Genomic DNA, 20,823 nt, shown 5'->3' on the forward strand with positions numbered 1-20,823 from the left:
CATCAAAAACACCTGGCCTTCCAGTGTATACCAAATTTTGCAAGCCGCTGTCTATATTTTAAAAATACAAGTTATTAGACAAGTGAGATGACACATTGATTGTCAAAGACACAGACCACACTTGCCTGTTTTATAAAATTCCCATAGATACTTGGCACCCTCCTCCACTGATATGTGATGTCAGTTCCTAAAACTGTGAAACACACAATTCCGATGATGAAATCTGTTTCTCGCCATGTGAGGTCAGACACTATCCACAATTTATGTCTCTCAAGAGTTGCTCTGGAAACTATTGAATTAATTCGGTGAGTAAAGCAACCATGACATTCGTTTCAAGATGGAAGGTAAGAAAGGGTTAATTGTTAGATTATTATTATTATTATTATTTTTTGCTATGTATTCAGAGTGTTTCAGCAGTGGCTCAAAAAGTGTGGTCAGCAAACCAATAGCATCAGCTTCACCCGGAACAGGTCAGAAATGCAAATTCTGGAGCCTCACTCGGGACCTCCAGCCTCGGCAGCGTGGGGGTGGGGCCCAGCCATCTGCATCTTAATGAAGCCCTCCAGGTCGGGCGGCGGTGCGCGGATGACTGGGGGCCCTTCCGCTCGGCAGCCCAAGGACCTTACCCGTGGGGCATCTGAGAAATGCAGAATCCCAGGCTGCACCCCAGACCCTGTAACTCAGAACCCGCCCCCCAACACGCCGTCCGGGGAATTCAAGTCTGAGAAGCCTTGGTCTACACTGCCGCGTCCGCATAACGTAATGAGGACGTCCTCTCCAGTAAGTTAAAAAAAACCTGACAGCCTAGCTGGAGAAGCGGTGAAATTTTTTAAAACCTGCAACCCATAGAGCCCAATGCACGGCTAACTGCCTGGTTATCACCCTGGAGCGATGACGGTGCTCTGTGTCGAGCAGGGCAAAAACTGGGTCGGGAGGGATCTGGAGGGAAGGCTCGGGACGAGCGCTGTGCATTCCAGGTGGGCCCCCAGGAGCAGGTGGGACTGACTGGCCGGAAGGGTCGACCAGGGGGCGAGCTTTCTGCGCGGGGAGGGAAGTGAAAGGGACGGCCCGGGGCGCCGGGTGCGAGGCCGGGGTGCCGGGGGCGTGCTCCGGGGCGCGCGGGGACGCGGGGCCCAGGGGCAGCCCCTCCCGTGGGGAGGCCCGAGGGCAGGGGTCGGGGGCGGGGCGGGGGTGGGCCCCAGGCCCGCGCGGGGGCGGGCGGCTCCTCGGTTCCCCGCCCCCGGCCCGCCCCTCCGCGGCGCCATTTTGCAGGCGGCTGTCGCGGGGACCGGAGGCGGCGGCGGCAGCTGGCACTGCGGCGCCGAGGTGCGGCGGCAGGACTGGGACCCAGCGAGCAGCAGCCAGGTGAGAGCCAGGCCGCTGCGCCCCACGCCCGGCCCACGGGCCGCACCTGCCGGCCGGGCCGCGAGGTGCCCGCCGCGCCCACGAGGCCGGCCTGGCACGGCCCCCGCGCGCTGTCACCGGCCCCGCGGAGCGGCCTGCGCGCCCCCACCGCGACCCGTCTCCCCGGGCCCCGCGCCCGCCGGCCACCCTGGCCCCGGGGCCTGCGACGCCCGGCCGCCCCCAGCGCCTGCCGCCCCGCCCGGCCGGGGCCCCGGGGCACCCACTCCTGCCTGCAGCTGGAGCCCCAGCGCGCTCGGGCCCTCAGGCCGCGCTGCGGGGAGGCAAATGGGGTCCCCCCCGGGGCCCGGGTGGCCGCCGCCGCCGCCTCCCGGGCTCTGCGCCCGCGCGTCCTGGGGTCGCTCCCCCCCGTCCCTCCCCAGGTGGCGGTGCGGGCATCCCCGCGCCCCTGGAATTCGGGGCCATCAAGAGGGGCGGCCGGGAGGGAGGGGTGCCTTTTACATCCTTGCTTTCTTCCCTCCTACAAAGGCTGCGCTAAGTAATTTTAGAAGCGGCTGCTCCGACCCCAGGGCCTTTCTCTCTGGCCTGTCCCCTGGGGTCGCAGGTCTCCGTGTTGCCACCTTTCGGGAAAAAGAAATTGACGTTTGGAGTGTGACTACTTTAAGGGCGCGGAATTTTCTCCTTCGTTTGCCTCTAGATGTCCCCTTGTATGGGTAGCTGATGGGAACTCGGCCTACAGGCTGGGGGGTTTTAAGCATGACTGATGGGAAATCATGAATTGTCAGGGCAAAGGGTAAATGAGGGCAGCTGCAGGTGGAAGAAAGTCACCCAGAAGGGCTTTCTGCGTCTAGGGCATTTGCAGTTGCGTTACGTTACTTTTATTCTTGCACTGCTGGGAGACGCGAGGGAATCTGATGTCTTTCCGGCTGACATTTGGGTCATCTGTGTGCAGAGAAGGCCCGCTATGTGCCAGGGCATGGGACCGGGAGTCCCGAGACAGCCTGGTTTGAGCTGTCATTAATTGGCCATGTGACCTCCCTCAGCCAGTTTCCTCCTCTCTAAAGTGAAAGGCTGGAGTCAGGGTGGCTGGAGCATTTTTCTTTTTATGTTTTTGTATTTGAGAGCTGTTGAGTTCAGGCCTCACCATTTCCAATTGTCTACACCTGTCTTTTCACCTCTGCACAGGACTTTGCCTGCTTCCCCTGAAGGTGTTTGACCCCAGTGAGATTTATAAAGGGCCCTTTCAGCTCAAAAATTCAGAATTCTGTACTGGGTTATGGTTGGCTGTCTCAGGGTCACTTGTGAATGTATCACTACTGTTCTTTTCACTCATCTAAAATTTATTAATAATGGCTTTTGGGCACATGTGGGTGTATATTCTGTAGGCCCTCATGGCACACCTGTTAGTTAAAAGGAGGTAGTGGGTGTGTCCAGCCAGCTACCTGTTCCACATGACATACTGAGCGTGAGGTGTCTGCTTTCTAGACTATTTCCTTTGCCAAAATGGCTACCAGCTTTTTTTTTTTTTTTTTTTTTAAATATCAAGGCATTTCTCGTTTGGTTTCTTTGCTTGGAGAGTGTTTTTTTTTTTTTTTTTAAAGAAAATAGATATTTCAGGAACTTTTTGTATTGACGATGTTTCAGATGGTTATATGGCATTTGTGTTCTCTGACTGTGGCATAGTCCATTAAGTTTAGTTTAAACATCTGTTAGAATGTTTAAAAAATGCTTATGAAAGTACCTGGCTAGATTATTGTAGAGCGTTTTGCTAGGTTTCATGCCACAGACCCATCTCATTTTCGTAGCAAAGTCTAGTGGACCTAGCATTGCTGGTATGCGTGATGTGTCCCATGGGCAAGCTGGTGTAGCTAGCTATCCATCCTTCTGTCAGTCTCTGTGCCATGTACCGTGGAACACATCGTTATTGAATAGAACACACTTTCCCCCCCTCCCATAGCCACAGGTCTAGTTTGCTGGGTGTTGCAAATCTGAGTTGGCTATTGCTATCCTCAACTAGCCAAACCTGGGGTGGATTTGGGGATGCATTTCTGGTACCACTGGTATAGCTTAAGGAATTTTCCCATTTTGGCTAAGGGAATTAAGTCAGCAGTAATAATTTGAAATTATATGGCGCTTTGTACTTGTAAATGAAAGCTTTTTAAAAACGTTTTTTTATTTAATCCTCTTAGGCTTTTTTAATTTAAACATCTTACAGTCGTTCCCTGACGTGTTTCTAGGCCTTGCCTATAAAACGCCACATACCCGATGCTGGATAACCTCATTAATTCGTTTTCACACCCTGCTGTTCTTCCAGTTGTTCTCTCCTCAGAGGGCCTGGTGTCTGGGCTTGCTTTCATTCTTTCAGTAGGGAACCTTCCTGCTCCAGGTTAAGCTGTGCATTACTGCGTCCGGGTTTAAAGGAGCCCTTTGTGCGCTCGGTTCTCTCATTTTCTCCCTGCCTTTGCTATTTAGAGCCTGTTATTTTGTCACAGGTTCTAGGTGGTCGGTTCTCCCATAATTGAAGTCTGCTTTCAGCTTGCGCCTTTCATAGGCTTTTCACATATTTAGTACATCGTTTGAGTGCCTGATTTGTGTCCATCAATATCCTTGGTGCTCCGGATGCCGCAGGGAGAGTCCCTGCTCACAGGGAGCTCCCACTGGACAATGAGACTTAGTGCCGTGAAGAATAAGTCTGGCAGGACTCGGGGTATTCAGTGCTGGAATGGGAGCTGGCATTTCTGAAGGATAGGCAGGGAGGGAGGGTCTGTTAGTCTGCACAGGCTGCCATAAGGAAATACCACCGACTGGGCGGCTTAAAACAACTGAAATTTATTTCTTGCTGTTCTGGAGTCTGGGAAGTTTAAGGTCAAGGTTCTGGCCAGGTTGGTTTCTGGTGAGGGCTCTCTTCCTGGCTTGTAGGTGACCACGTTCTCCCTCCTCACGTGGCCTTTTCTCCGTGCCATTTCTCTCTCCTTCCTGTAAAACCACCAATCCTGTGGGATCAGGAACCCACCCTTAAAGGCCCCATTTAACCATAATTACCTCCTAAAGGCCCTTTCTTGAAATAGACACATTTGTATTCTCGTCAAACCACCAGTCTTATCAGATCAGGGCCCCACCTTAAAACTTCATTTAATTTTAATTACCCCCTAAAAGCTCTATCTCCAGATACAGTCACATCTTGGGGTTAGGACTTCAATATATGAATTTGGTGGTGGTGGTTGTGGGGGGAACGATTCATTTTATAGCAGAGGGCATGGGTCATCTTTGACTAAATTTGTGAAGGAATTGAGGCCTGTGGATATCTGAAGAAGAACATTCTGAATGGGTGAAGCAGCAGATGCAAAGGCCCTGAGGCGGGAGGAGAGAATTTGGTTTTGAGGCTGGAGGGACAATGAGGGGCAGATTTGGGAAGGCCTGTAGATTTTACTCTAAGCGGCGTGGGGAGCCATGGGAGGGTTTTGAGTAAAAGAGGGTTGTAGACTGATTTAGCTTTTAATGAACATGCTGTGTGAGAATAGACTGAAGGCGGCACAGCAGGGGGGCCAGCCAGAGGGCTAGTGTCCGGCAGAGGTGACAGTGGTCTGATTCTGAGGTGGGGCTGAGGAGATTTGCTGATGGCCCAGAAAGAAAGTCGAGGGGCACTCTGAGGTGTCCAGCCTGAGCACCTAGAAAGAACGTGGCCAGTAACTGAGATGCCCGGGGGGACTGTTGCCTGCACATTTGGTTGTGATGCTGACCTACCTGAGCTGGAAAGGAGAGAGTGGATGTTTGCGGGGAGGTTGTCCTCAATGCAGATGTAAGTCTTCCTGGGATATCTCTCTGTCCTTTGTCTTTTCTCTCTCCTTTGACCCCAGGTCTAGGCCTTTCTAGGACCCTCCATGGATTCCCTCTGTGAAGGAGAGTGGCTTTCTTTGGTCAGTGCTCAGGAGGGCCTTTTCCACTCCTGAGGTCTTTCCGCAGGCACCTCATTGAGTACCTGGTGGAGGTCACCCATGTAGACTGCCTCCTCGTTTCTGTGGGTGACTCTTACAGAGTTCAGTCCCCTCATCTTCTCAGTTGAATGCGAGTGCAGTTTATTTGGGTGCACTTCTCTGTTGGAGCCTCTATAAGCAATATAGGGGCCCTAGAAGACAAGACAGTGAATCCTGTGTGACAGGGCCAGTGAAACAGCGGTGGCACCCATAGGTATGGATTATGTACTAGGCACTTGAGGTCATTATTGCTAGTTCTGACAGCCAGCAGGCAGGGCGGTTCTGGACCTTCATTTTGTGGATAAAGGACCTGGAGCTTGTGTTAACTTCTCTTTGTGAACTCCTGAGTCTAGAATTCTGCTCTTGATGTTCCATTAGAGCATGGGGCCCTCAATGACAGAACACTGTTCCCAAAGCTTGTCTGAAGCTCTGGGTTTTTAAGTTCCTGTTAGTATAGAAGAGGGCAGAGAAGTCAGCATCAGTTGGGTGCCAGGTGCTCTGTCTGCCCAGCACTTTGTGTGTTCACTCACGTTCTGTCGTGGCAGCCCTCTGGGACGGCTATTTAATTAGTCCCATCTTACAGCTGAGGATGCTGAGATGTGGCAGGAGGGCAGCTCCTTGCCCAAGGTCATGGCGTCACCAGGTAGCAGAGTCATGATTTGACACTAGGCTGGTGGATTGCCAAACTCAACATTAGACTCTACTCACACTGTGCCTGTGTGTTCCAGGATGCTTGTCAAGGATTTGGGGTTGGAGGTAGGGTTGGGCTGGAGAGGGTGGGAGGGGCATTCCAGGTGGAGGGGCAGTGTGAGCCAAGGGCAGAGGTGGAGAGGCATGTGAGGGGGCCACTGGGTCCAGACAGTTGGAGGGATGCTGAGGATGTGATGGAAGTGAGGCGGGAAGGTCCTTTGACACTGTATCATAGGGCTTGAATTTTGTTTGAAAGGCCAGACTCCTAGAAGGGGAATGACTTGTTCAGATGTGCATTTTAGAAAACTCTGGGGCAGGGTGGGGGGGTACTGGGAAGAGGCCAAGGCCTAAGGCCAGCAGGACCCTACCCTTGAACTGCCTTCATCTGCCGTGCTTCATTCCTGGCTGCAGTGTTCTCCTTTGTGCACCCCAGCCTGGTTAGTTCCCCCATTTCTTCCTGTAGGGATCTCATCCCAACACTTACACTATTTTTTTTTTTTTTTTTAAACTGGCTTCTCGGCCAGGTGCAGTGGCTCACGCTTGTAAACCTAGCACTCAGGGAGGCTGAGGAGGGAGGATCGCTTGAGGTCAGGAGTTCGAGACCAGACTGAGCAAGAGCGAGACCCCATCTCTACTAAAAAATAGAAAGAAATTAGCTGGACAACTAAAAATATATAGAAAAAATTAGCTGGGCATGGTAGCACATGCCTGTAGTCCCAGCTACTTGGGAGGCTGAGGCAGGAGGATTGCTTGAGCCCAGGAGTTTGAGGTTGCTGTGAGCTAGGCTGACACCACGGCACTCTAACCCGGGTGACAGAGTGAGATTCTGTCTCAAAATAAATAAATAAACAAACAAACAAACAAACAAACAAACTGGCTTCTCTTTGTTCAAGCGAACACATACATACCCCAGCTTCATTTAAGTATGTTTGCGTAAGCTTTTTCATTCTGGACCATCACAGAGGCCTTGGCCTTGTGTCTCCAAGGGTGGTCTTCTCCACCCTGCTCCAGACCCAAAGCACTGGGACGTCCTTGGCCTTCAGGGAGAAAATGCCATTTCTCACGTATTCTACTTTAGTTGGCATTGATTCAGCCTCAAATTTGGTTTGGCTTTATTGACTCCTGCAGTGCCTGCTGAAATCCTTTGCTCTCTCCAGGGGCAAATCACCTGGCTGCTGGGGGTTTACTACAAACCTTTCCTTGTCTGACAGGGTGGATCACAAAAAGAGTGTCTCATTCAGAAGTTCTGGGGTGAGGCCTGAAAATTTGCATTTCTAGCAAGTTCACTGGTGACTAGGATGCTGCTTGTAGGGGAACCAGCAGCACCTGCTCTAGCAAATATCGTTTTATTGCAACGCAGCCATGCTCACTCCAGAGACTGTGTTAACTCTCAAGTCTAAAATACTTGCTCTCTGGCCCTTTATGGACAGCATTGACTGACCTCTGCTTCACAGTAAGATATATGTGATCATTGCTAACAGTTTTCTATTGAGTTCATGTTTCTTTTTATCAAGAGCTCTCTATAATTTAAGACACTGTTTCACAAATTATTCCACAGATGTATGGTAGTGGGGAATATATGCATCATTCAGAGTGTTTAGGAGTATAATAAGCACTTCTTTTAAGTCTTTTGTTTTATCTGAAATTAATGTACGTTTTTCATTCTATTCCATAAACATCAGTGCTTGTTTTAATATGAAACATTGTTCATTTATAATCTTTGAGTAAAGTTGATGCTACTAGGTATGTTGTATTTGATCCTTGCCTTCACCCTGCTTCAAAAACATGCTACAGGCCGCGCGGTGGCTCACGCCTGTAATCCTAGCACTCTGGGAGGCCGAGGCGGGCGGATTGCTCGAGGTCAGGAGTTCGAAACCAGCCTGAGCAAGAGCGAGACCCCCATCTCTACTATAAATAGGAAGAAATTAATTGGCCAAGTAATACATACAGAAAAAATTAGCCGGGCATGGTGGCACATGCCTGTAGTCCCAGCTACTTGGGAGGCTGAGGCAGGAGGATTGCTTGAGCCCAGGAGTTTGAGGTTGCTGTGCGCTAGGCTGACGCCATGGCACTCACTCTAGCCAGGGCAACAGAGTGAGACTCTGTCTCAAAAAAAAAAAAAAAAAAAAAAAACATGCTACAGGTTAAGTATCCCATGTTCGAAATGCTTGTGACAAGGAGTGTTTTGGATTTTTTTGGATTTTTGCATATTTACATTATACTTGTTGAGCAGCCATAATTTGAAAATCTGAAATCCAGAATGCTCCAGTGAGCATTTTCTTTGAACGTGTCATTTTGGCACCTAACAAGTTTCAGAGTTTGGATTAGAGATACTTAGTATTAAGATTTGCATTTTTTGTCCTATATTGCAAGTATTTTTTCTATGCTTTGAATTCATATCTGTCCGTCTTTTTTTCTTTCCTGTGCCTTCCTACCTCAAGATTTTATAGACATTCACTGATATTTTCTCTTAGTTCTTCTGAAAAGCCTATAACCTAATTTTGGAGTGTGGTATGAAATAAAGATTATTTTTTTCCCTTTGGTGTACACTTTTCCCAGCATCATTTATTCATTATTTTATCCTTATTAACTTAAAACAACACCTTAATCATATGCTGAATCCTTGGATCTGTTGTGAGATTTATTCAGTTTATTTTTTTGCCATGACCTTTTTATTTTCTTTCTTTCTTTATTGTAAAGACAGGGTTGTCTATGTTGTCCAGGTTGGTCTTAAATTCCTGGTCTCCAGTGATCCTTCTGCCTCAGCCTCCCAAAGTGCTGGGAGTATAGGCATGAGCCACCAAGCCAGCTGTTTGTTTTATTTTTTTGAGATAGAGTCTTGCTCTGTTTTTCAGGCTGGAGTGCAATGGTGCAATCATAGCACACTGCAGCCTCCAACTCCATGCTCAAGCGATCCTCCTGGCTCAGCCTCCTGAGTAGCTGGGCTTACAGGCTGTGCCACCTGCTAACTTTTTTATTTTTTGGGTCAGGGTCATGCTAATGTTGCCCAGGCTGGTGTTGAACTCTTGGTCTCAAGTGATTCTCCTGATTCAGCCTCTCAAAGTGCTGGCATTATAGGCATGAGTTACCATGCTTGGCTCAGAATACTTTTAATGGGAAATTTCATTAAATGTATAAGTTAATTTAGGGAGGCTTATCATCTTTATAACATTGATTTGTTCTGTCCACAAACAGAACAAGTCAGTTTCTCTAGAGTTTTCCTAACATGTGGTCTATAGATTACTTGTTTATTGCTCTTTATTTTAAAATATTTGCTATTTAGAGTGAGATTATCTCCTCTTGTGCCACCGGCAGCCCCCAGTTTCCTAATTGCTACAGAAAAAGTATAAAGCAAGTATACTGCTTATAATCTAGATGTCTTATAACTGACTGGCCCCTTATGTTAGGGTGATTAGTGCTAGCTAAAACCTGTGGCCTAACAAAATTTTCATTTTTGCTCACATTTTTCTAGATAGTTCTCCCCTAAGTGGTGACTTAGGGATCTAGGCTTCTTCTATCTTATAATACAGCTGTCTTCAGGACGTGGCCTCTAAGTTTGCCATGGGAATTTTGTGCATGGGAGATTTTTTTTTATGGGCCAAGTTTGGAAGTAATATTTTCTTTCATAGTCTGTTCGCCCCTGTTTTAGATGCAAGGGACTGGGAAATGGAGTCTTTTTGTGTATTCATGAGGAAAGTGAAATGGCACTGTGTTTGATATACTCCCTAACCAAATTGTTACTCTAATTTTTTGGTGGATTCTCTTTAGTGTCTTAGATAGACAGTCATGATATAGATTGCACATCCCTAATCTGAAAATCTAAAATCTGAAATGCTCCAAAATTTGAACTTTTTGTTTAATTCTATGGTATTTTGTTAAAAATTTGAACTTTTTTGAGCACTGACATTATGCAACAAGTGGAAAATATCACATGTGACCTCACGTGATGAGTTGCAGTCAAAATGCAGTCTATGCTGGGCACAGTGGCTGGCCCATAATCCCTGCTGTAATCTCAGCACTGTGGGAAGCCATGGCAGGAGGATTGCTTGAGGCCAGGAGCTGGAGACTAGCCTTGGCAACATACTGAGATCCTGATCTCTTAAAAAAAAAAAAAAAATTAGCTGGGTGTGTTGGCCAGCTACTTGGGAGGCTGAGGTGGGAGGATGGCTTGAGCCCCACCAGTTTGAGGCTGCAGTGAGCCATGATCATGCCATTGCACTCCATCCTGGGGAACAGAGTGAGACCTTGTCTCAAAACAAAACACAACACAGTCAAACCTTGGGTTGCAAGGCCAGGCGCGGTGGCTCATGCCTGTAATTCTAGCACTCTGAGAGGCCGAGGTGGGCGGATGGTTTGAGCTAGGAGTTTGAGACCAGCCTGAGCAAAAGCGAGACCCCATCTCTACTAAAAATAGAAAGAAATTAATTGGCCAACTAAAAATGTTTATAAAAAATTAGCTGGGCATGGTGGCTCATGCCTGTAGTCCCAGCTACTCAGGAAGCTGAGGCAGGAGAATCACTTGAGCCCAGGAGTTTGAGGTTGCTGTGAGCTAGGCTGACGCCCCGTCACTCTAGCCCAGGCAGGGGTGAGACTCTGTCTCAACAAAAACAAACTAAAACTTGGTTTCACACACAAAATTATTTTTTAAAAAAATATACAAAATTACCCTTAGGCTATGTTTATAAGGTGTATATGAAACATAAATGAATATTGTGTTTAGACTTGGGGCCTATCTCTAAGATACCTCGTTATATATATGCAAATATTAAACAATTAAAATATCATTATATATGCAAATAACTGGTCCTAAGCATTTCGGATAAGGGATAGTCAATTTGTAGCTGCAAGTGATCATTTTGTTGTGTTTTTCTCCCTGTAGTTATACATTTCTTTTTCTTAATGCAATATAGAGTATTTGCAGAACAGTTTTAATTGATAGTGGTCCTTTTCTTATTCTCAAATTTTATTGGAATGCAGTATTGTATATAATCTTTAATGATATTAAACGTCCTAATTATAATATCATACATAGTGTTTTTTAATGAACAAAAACTAGTTACCTTGACATTGGCCCTGAGATCTTCACAAATTTTCTCAGTAGAATCTGCCCTTATTCTTGTGGTAATTCTCCAAATAATTTTTGTTTCCCTGCTGTATTGAAGATGACCTCAAATTTCTTGCCACACGAGTTACGTGAGCTATATCTTTCCTCAGCTTTGTCCCAAGGGCTTCTATTTTAACCCAGCCTATCGTATCGTGTAGCTGCTTGCATCTTTTGCGTCAGAATCTCTGACCCGCAGTGTTTGAAGATGTTCTCTCAGAGAAGTTTTATCGGCTCTTATTTTTCTTCCTTTATTCTTTCATCCATGTGAAGATAAACTGAATGTTAGCATTATCGATTTTGCTCTTTCCTCCTCTCTTTTCCTCCAGCTAACTCACCTGGCTGCCGGTGGGGGTCTCCTTTGTGCACCAGCTTCCCAGAGTGAGGTCGGGCCTGCATTTCCAGGCTGCCCTTCTTGCAGCCCTGCTTTCCCCCCCAGGTTGCAGTGATCGGTGTACCCTTCCCTGCGGAGCTCCCTGTGGGGTCTGCCAGCAGGAGCCCTGAATTTAGTGGGAGCAGGAAGCTCCTCTGAGCCCTGCTCAGATCTTCGGAAACCCTGGGAGATGTATGGGGTAGGGAATTCTGTTTTATTACTGAACTTGACCCATCAAAGTAGACAAGGGGTCAAGTTTGCTTTTTCTGATGTTTAGTTCAGTGCTTAGGGTGATGCCCCAAAGTGACTTCAGCATTTTTTCAATTTCTGTTTTTGACTCTGAGATCTCAGGAGCACTTAATGTTTTATTTCTTGAATTGGTGTCCATCAACTCCTAAAATATATTTTTCAGACTTTTTGTTTTGACTGACCCGCTTTTCATCTCTCTCTATACATACGTGCATACACATCAGTGTGTGTGTGTATCTCAAACAAGTTTCACACCACATAACCTTTTCTTTTGTAGAGACAGAGTCTTGCTCTGTCACCAAGGCTGGAGTGCAGTGGTGCAATCTTAGCTCACTGTAACCTTGAACTCTTGGGCTTAAGTGATCCTCCTGCCTCAGCCTCCTGAGAAGCTGGGACTGCAGGTGTTCACTACCACACCTGTTAACTTTTCTTATTTTTTAAAGGTGGGGTATCCCTGTGTTATCCTGGCTGGTCTTGAACTCCTGTCCTCAAGCGATCCTCTTGCCTAGGCCTCCCAAAGTGCTGGGATTAAAGATGTAAACCAGGTGTGAGTCACCTCACCTGGCCTGTGTGCAGTGGGGTTTTTTTTTTTTTACCTGCATGTGCAGTGCTTTTGATTTGTATTTCTCTGGTAATTAATGATGTTGAGCACCTTTGCATATGCTTATTGCCCATTTGTATGCCATCATTTGGAGCTATGTCTTCACATTCTCTGCCCATTTTTAAATTGGGTTATTTGTCTTTTTGTTGTTGAGTTATAAGAGTTCTTAAAATTTTCTGCATGTCCCTTATCTAATATGTAATTTACAAATGTTTTCTTTTGTTCTGTGGGTTGTCATTTCACTTTCTTGTTGGTATCCTTTGAAGCCCAAAAGTTTTTAATCTTGTTAAAGTCCCATTTATCTTTTTTTCTTTTGTTACATGTGTTTTTGGTGTCATATCCAGGAAACCATTGCCCAACCCAAGGTCATAAAGATTTACTCCTAAATTTTCTTCTTTTTTATTTTTTATTTTAGCGTATTGTGGGGGTACAAGTGTTAAGGTTAAATATATTGCCCATACTCCTCTCCCCCCTTGAGTAAGAGCTTGAAGCATGTCCATCCCCCAAATGTTGCACATCTTACTCCTCGTGGTTGTATATACCCATCCCCTTCTCCCCCCTCCCACCCTCCCGACACCCGATAAATGTTACTCCTATATGTCCAGTTAGGTGTTGATCCATTAATACCAATTTGCTGGTGAGTACATGTGGTGCTTGTTTTTCCATTCTTGCGATACTTCACTTAGTAGAATAGGTTCCAGCTGTATCCAGGAATATACCAGAGGTGCTATATCATCATTGTTTCTTAAAGCTGAGTAGTATTCCATGGTATACATATACAACATTTTATTAATCCACTCATGAATTGATGGGCACTTGGGTTGTTTCCACACTAAATTTTCTTCTAAGAGTTTTATCTCTTAGGTCTGTGATCCATTTTGAGTTAATTTCTGTATATGTCATGAGGTAGGAGTTTAACTTTCTTCTTCTACACGTGGACTTCCGGTTGTCTCAGCACCATTTCTTGAAAAGACTACTCTTTCCCCCATTGAATTGTCATTGCACTCTTGTTGAAAATCATATTTATTTCTGGATTCTCATTTGTATGCTATTCATCTGTATGTCTATCCTTATACCAGTATATATGTATATCCTTACACCACACTGTCTTAATTACTATAGCTTTGTATTAAGTTTTGAAATTGGGAAAGTCGAGTCCTCTAATTTTGTTTTCCAAGATTGTTTTGGCTATTCTGGGTCCAGTGTGTCTGTATGAATTGCAGGATCGGTTTGTCAGTTTTTGCCAAAAAGGCAGATGGGATTTCGATAGTGAGTTCACTGAATCTGTAGATGAGTTTGGGTAGTATTGCCAAGAATTACATATTTTTAACTGAAAAATTTCATGAGACAATATTTATCTGCCCTTAGTAGCAATGCAATATTTGAGCCTAGTCTTAAAAATGGCTGGCCCAGCCCACTGAAGTAATTACTCACTCACATAGGTCATTCATTAGTATTTGAAAAATGTGCTTAACATCAGTGTCCTCCCCCTTGAGAGCAAATTGGAATCACCTGGGGAACTTTAAAAATATATTGATGGCCAGGCGCGGTGGCTCATGCCTGTAATCCTAGCACTCCAGGAAGCCGAGGGAAGCCGAGGCGGGCAGATTGCTCGAGGTCAGGAGTTCAAAACCAGCCTGAGCAAGAGCGAGACCCGAGTCTCTACTAAAAATAGAAAGAAATGAATTGGCCAACTAATATATATAGAAAAAATTAGCCGGGTATGGTGGCACATGCCTGTAGTCCCAGCTACTCGGGAGGAGCCTGGGCAACAAAGCGAGACTCTGTCTCAAAAAAACAAAATAAAACAAAAAAACATATTGATGCCTGGTCTCATCCCTGAGACTGGTATGCAGTTGATTAGTTCAGCTTGAGCATTGCAGTTTTTTTTTTTTTTTTTTTTGAGACAGTCTCGGTTTTTTGCGCCAGCTAGAGTGAGTGCTGTGGCATCAGCCTAGCTCACAGCAACCTCAATCTCCTGGGCTCAAGCAATCCTGCTGCCTCAGCCTCCCGAGAAATTCTGAGAAATTAAATGATTTTGCTAGATGGACTTCTCCATGGGTATGTAGAGTTGTTCCTGGTCTACATAGAGAGCAAAGATAGAGCAGAGTTTCTGGAGCGTATCTGTCATTTCTCAGGAATTTTTATCTTTTGCCTCTTTGCAATAGGAGATGGATTGAGAAGAATATACAGGCAATTCATAGCTATTTTAGGAATTGTCATATAGAGAACACTGAAGCTATTAGTTAGAATTACTATTGACGTATATGAAGCTATTGGTTAGAACTGAGATCAGAATTTCCAGAAAAATATCTGGACTGGCGTCCTGTCTTAGATTAAGGAATAGCAGGATTGTGGTAGAACTCTTATGCATAAAGTAGCTTGTTTTTTACTCATTGGATATTTTTTTTCTGGTTATATTTGAATGTAAAATGCACACATATGTAATGTATAACTATTTGTTTCAAAATAGAAATTATACAGAGGCGTTTGAAACCTGTTTTTACTTAGACATGTGACTAAATCATTAAATAGTCCTTTAAAACATGGTTTTTAACAGCTCATTTGTGCTGAATGCATCATGTTTTATTTGACAGATCCTTCTATTGTTGGGTATTTAGCTTATGAGCCATTTTTTTGCTGTGGTGGACATAATACAATAATGAACAGCCTTGCCCATAAATCTGTGTGTGTTTTTCTGATTATGTCTTTAGACTAAATTTTTGGAAGGGACATCATTGCATTACTAAGGCTTTGGCACATACCTAACATACATGTCAGATTCATCCTGCATTCATTCAGGTTACCACACCGGGATTTACTGCCATATTTAAATTTTATTTTTCTTTTTATTGGCTAATTTGGGTGAAGAATAGAATCACTGTGTTTATTTTGCTTTTCTTTGGTAACTAGTGAATTTGAACATTTTAATGATTCTTTTTGGCTATTTGTATTTTCTCTGGCTTATTCATTTTTTTTAAAACAGTTTTTCTAGTCTTGTGTCAGTCTTTTTCTTCCTGGTGATTTATAGCAGTTCTTTTTATATGAAGGATATTAGCACTTAATAAGTATTATAGATATTTTCCCTGCTTTGCCTTGTAATTTTATTTTATGATGTATTGGAGAAATAAGTTTTATTTGTAAATCATTTTTCTTGGGTTTTTTTTTTTTTTTTTTTTTTTTGAGACAGAGTCTCGCTTTGTTGCCCAGGCTAGAGTGAGTGCCCTGGCGTCAGCCTAGCTCACAGCAACCTCAAACTCCTGGGCTCAAGGGATCCTACTGCCTCAGCCTCCCAAGTAGTGGGAGTACAGGCATGCGCCACCATGCCCGGCTAATTTTTTCTATATATATTAGTTGGCCAATTAATTTCTTTCTATTTAGTAGAGACGAGGTCTCGCTCTTGCTCAGGCTGGTTTCGAACTCCTGACCTGGAGCAATCTGCCCACCTTGGCCTCCCAGAGTGCTAGGATTACAGGCGTTAGCCACCGTACCCGGCTTTTCTTGGGATTTAATTTTCAAATTAGAAATCTCATTTTTCAAGCTTTAGAGTGTCAAAGGAAACATTTTTCTTAAAAGATGAATAAAAATCTATCAGAATATGATTTTGTTTAAAGTACTTTTTAGATTTCAAATTTGCTTTACTAAAATATGTTTGGCATAATCAGCTGCCACCTTTGAATTTTTCTTTTATTTATTTATTATTTTTTGAGACAGAGTCTCACTGTGTTGCCCTGGTTAGAGTGTCATGGCGTCAGCCTAGCTCACAGCAACCTCAAACTCCTGGGCTCAAGCGATCCTCCTGCCTCAGCCTTCTGAGTAGCTGAGACTACAGGCATGTGCCACCATGCCCGGCTAATTTTTTGTATATATATATTTTTAGTTGGTCAATTAGTTTCTTCTTATTTTTAGTAGAGACGGGGTCTCGCTCAGGCTGGTTTCAAACTCCTGACCTTGAGTGATCCACCCGCCTCGGCCTCCCAGAGTGCTAGGATTATAGGCGTGAGTTACCACGCCCGGCCTGAATTTTTCTTTTAAAAAAACTAGAATTTGAGGGAGATTTTTCAGCATCGTTGGCCTAGTAAACGTGAACTTTCAGTGGAATGGCCTGGGTGCTTTTATTTCAGACAGCTAGAAAGGCGTGCCAGGTGTCACAGGCTTTCCACTCAAGTTTAAGTATTAATACTTTTGATGTTTTGTCCCTTTGGGCACATATGTTGATGGTGCTCTTTTGCCTTAATTCCTTAACTTTTGCACCAGTAGTATTCAAAAGTAAAATATGAGACTTTTGTCCTACTTAGATAATAGCCTTAAATGACTCTTTTAAATTATATCCTTTAGGCTTTTTATTTAAAAATGGGCTTCTCTTTGTATTCCAGGTCTTTAGAAACACTTGTCTTAACTAGGTTCTAGGGCTTGTTAGTCTGGACTCCTTGAGGCTGTGGAGGGGAACTTAAAGTGTGCAGCTGCCCAGCATCTGGCTAGCTTGGCACAGCATGGAGTAGGCACTGAGCGCCCTCTCCATATATCCTGGCATTTTCCTCTGGCTGGTTTCTATGAGAAATGAGAATAGTCTGGGTTCTGGATCTCAGGCTGCCTCCACCTGGGTACGAGTCTCTGCTTTCACTCTGTGCCTTCCGCTGCCTGTAGAGGTTGGGGCTGCGGGATATCTAAGCCCTTTGTGTTCCTTCCTTTCATTCACCTTTATTGAGTACCATCCTTGGGCCGGGGTGACAGTCAGATGTGGGGACCCAGGTGGGGCAAAGCAGCCTGCCTGAGACTCAGGCACCATGTTCTGGGTTCAGCAGTTTGACCTTGAGTCACTTTAAACTGGTTATTATCTAGCTGTGATGATTCCTAGACACTCGAGGTCTTAGGGGGCTAGCCTCTATAAAATAGGCTTTTCACCTTAGCTGAAAGTATACAGTGCTTATTTACATACAAAGACACCATTTAAAAGGGGAAAAACAGAACTGTTTGTTTTAGCTGAGTTCGACCTATTACCACCGGTAATTGCCATTGGACTGTTTTTAACTTTGTCACTTTGCCAGGAACATAAATCAGGGCATTATTCTTAGATCTTCACGTAATTAGGAGGACAGGTGAAGTCCCAGTTTTGTTTTAAATTGAGAGTTTATAATCCAATTCATTTTTTTATTTTTAAAATTTAAATAAATGCAAAAATTGTACTTTTTGGTCATTATCCAATTTTATTCAGTTGATTACATAACCATTCTAGCACCTCTTTTTGCCTGGAGATTTTATTCATTTTTTTATGTTCATAAATAATTTGAATTCTTTATCTTTTAAAAATTTCAATAGATTTAGGGGGTACAAGTATTAAAAAAATGGTTTATCATTTCCATTTTTGTATAAAACACATGGGAGAAATAGTCAACACACAACTGTCACCACATGAGAAAGTACTTTTATCAGACTGAGTTTAAGAACATACAGACGTTTCTTTTTTGTCTACAGTCATTGGGCTTTTCCATTTAACTGTTTTTACAGATTCCACACATGCCCGTTATTTCTTCTGTCCCAGTTACAGTACAATGACAGGGAGGAAGAGGGACAGTTTTCTGGTGTCCCTTTTTTCCAGAGTTGAGCATGGGAGGGATCACACCACCCCCAACTGTGGTAGCCTTGATAAGCGAATGTGATTCTTCATCACCACGGATTGCACATTGCGAGTGCTGTGGAATGATACGCTTTGCTTTGACATCCTTGCAAGCATGACCTGCCAGCCACAGCACCTCAGCAGTGAGGGGCTCCAGAACCCGGGCCCCCTCCCTTCCGTGGCTCGTGGTGCGAGTCTTCACGTGTCTGTGGATGTGGCCCACAGGAAACCGTAGCCCAGCTCTCTGTGCGCGAGACGCGGCCTCAGCCTTAGCCATGGCCCTTCCACCCTCCGCTCGGCCACGTGCCCTCCCACGGCTGCCCGGCGCTGCCGCTCTTCCGTACGAGTGTTTTTTTGTTGCGTGGATGTATAATGCTGAAGCCAGGGCTTTTAGTGTACCTGTCCCCAGAACAGTGTACATTGTACCAGATAGTTAGATTTTTATCCCTCACCCTCACACCCTCCCCTCTTCTGAGATCTTAATGTCCATTACCCTACTGTATGACCATGTATACCCTCATTTATCTCCTGTTTGTAAGTGAGAACATGTGGCGGTTATTTTTTAGGGTCTCACTCTGTCACCCAGGCTGGAGTGCAGTTGTGTAGGATCATAGTAGCCTCAAACTCCTGGGCTCAAGTGATCTTCCCAAAGTGCTGGGATTAAATGCATGAGCCACCATGCCTGGCCCCATCAATAATGTGGGATTAAATATGTTTTTTTTTTTTTTTTTATACAAAGTCTTGCTTTGTTGCCCAGGCTGGAGTGAGTGCCGTGGCGTCAGCCGAGCTCACAGCAACCTCAAATTCCTGGGCTCAAACAATTCTACTGCCTCAGCCTCCCGAGTAACTGGGACTACAGGCATGCACCACCATGCCCGGCTAATTTTTTCTATATATATTAGTTGGCGAATTAATTTCTTTCTATTTATAGTAGAGACAGGGTCTCGCTCTTGCTCAGGCTGGTTTTAAACTCCAGACCTCGAGCAATCCGCCCACCTGGGCCTGGAATTAAGAAAAGGTTATTTGTATTGTGTGGAAGTTCTAAGTGTCAAAATAAATAAATAAATAAATGAAAGGTTATCTAATGTTTTGAAGATAATTACAGCTTAGGCATTGGGCAAAAATTTTTAGTGACTTGTTTAGCACATGTATTTATGAATTTTAAACTTTTTACAAATCACAAACATCATACAAATTCATTAGTAACATGTAAAAGAGAAAAGTATAAAGAAATAAGACATCACTTGCAAACTGACAGAGTGGGAGGACCCAGTTAATATTTAGGTAAGTGTCCCAAATCCCCTGGCTTGTTGAATAAGTATAGCTTTTATAAAAGTAAAGATGTTCTGCTTACCTCTTACCCCTTAGTAATATAATATCATGACTATTTCCCTGTGTCATCAGATAGCGTACTAAAGAATGGCTTTTAGCGTTTTATCATAAAGTATTTTACTTTCCTAATTTATTTAGGCAGTCTTTAAATATTGGACCTTTACTTGTCCTGCAGCTAAAGTAAATACAATTATATTCATCTAATTTTCCTAGAATAATAATTTCGTTCAATATGCATTTTTAAAAGGATGAGTTCAATATGCATTTTCGTAAAATGCTTAAAAACATCTATCTGAAAATGATGGTGAATATGTCTTTGATTTTGGGATGGGGTAGGGCTTTCTAGCATGAACGTTAAAAGGAGATCACAAAAAGATATTAGGTATGGCTTCACAGAGATTTAAAAAATGTCCTTTATTTCAAGTGGTATAAACAAAATGGAAAAAGCCATTTGTTTTTTTCCTGGGGAAAATGTTTGCAACAAAGGGTTAATGTTCTTAACTTATAAGGAGCTCTTGCAAATGAATAAGAAAAACCCAACACCTACTGAAAAATGGGTAAAAGGCACTTACAGTTCATAAAAGAACTATAGACACAGATCAAAGAAATCAAGATTGAAACCAGATGTCATTCTTTACGTGTCATAGATGCAAAAGTTAAAAAAAGTCTAGGAATGGCAAGTGAGGTTAACACATAGTTTTCTTTCCCTGTGCTTAGTCAGTTTTCCTGGAAGGAATTGGGGAAGCTATCCCCATTCCCATTTCTTACCCAGAGGGCCGGGAAATAATCGGCCTGAGCCTAGCACCTTTTTGGAGGAGAGGTCTTTGCTTTTGAAATTTTCTCCATTCATTTGTTAATTAGTCAAGTTTTCAAAGAATAGTTCACCAAAAAAAAAAAAAAAGACCCATTTCATCAAGATTTTCAAGTACATACATGTATTTCTTTTGTAAGTCCTTAAAAAAATACAAACAAAATGTAAAAGCGTGATGAGTACAGAGTGTTTTGTGTTGGCCGCTGTTTTCAGAGCTATTTGTCATGTTCAGGAAGCATCCTTTCAAATTGCATTGAAGAGGTTTTTGTTTTTAAATCAGGAGGAGGTGTTTTTGTCAGCCTTTTTGGCATCTGCTGAATTTGTGGAATGATTTGGCTGCTTAGAGGTCCTGGCCTGTATATGATGTTGGCCCTGGGGAGCTATCCTTCCCGATTTTGAAGCCTTAACATCCTTTTAAAAGGAAATGATGGTGAGCGTCAGTGGTAGGTGTTAAATACCATGGTAAAATACAAAGATGACAGTGCTATATTATTTTCCCCCCAATTTTTTGGCGAATGTTTTTTTTTTTTTTTTTTGTCTTGAAATCAAAGTTTGGAAACGACATCATATAGTCCTTACTTTTGCAAACCTCACTTGAGGAGCAGCATAAACACTGAGCAGCTTTTTTGAGTTCATCCTGGTTGTTAGGGAAGGTAGGGGGGACAGTGAGGTGGCTATCCTTGTGCTGTTTCCTCTGACCTGCTCCAGGAGGG

At 44.1% G+C, this 20,823-nt stretch overlaps 1 protein-coding gene across 7 annotated transcripts in view; it reads left to right on the forward strand.

Moving 5' to 3' along the window:
• The first annotated feature begins 247 nt into the window (after positions 1–247).
• The window catches only part of SLC23A2 (solute carrier family 23 member 2), a 135,639-nt gene continuing 115,063 nt past the window's right edge, over positions 248–20,823 (forward strand). For 4 of the 7 annotated variants that reach the window (XM_012754968.3, XM_012754967.3, XM_076010950.1 and 1 more), the window contains exon 1: positions 1,248–1,365. The gene's annotated coding sequence lies outside the window, so the exon portion shown is untranslated. Of the gene's footprint in view, positions 345–382; positions 781–1,247; positions 1,366–20,823 lie in introns of those variants that run through there. The other 3 variants (XM_076010948.1, XM_012754972.3, XM_076010951.1) reach the window with 2 other exon arrangements.

Source organism: Microcebus murinus, chromosome 16 (assembly GCF_040939455.1).
Source record: "Microcebus murinus isolate Inina chromosome 16, M.murinus_Inina_mat1.0, whole genome shotgun sequence".
Taxonomy (NCBI): domain Eukaryota; kingdom Metazoa; phylum Chordata; class Mammalia; order Primates; family Cheirogaleidae; genus Microcebus; species Microcebus murinus.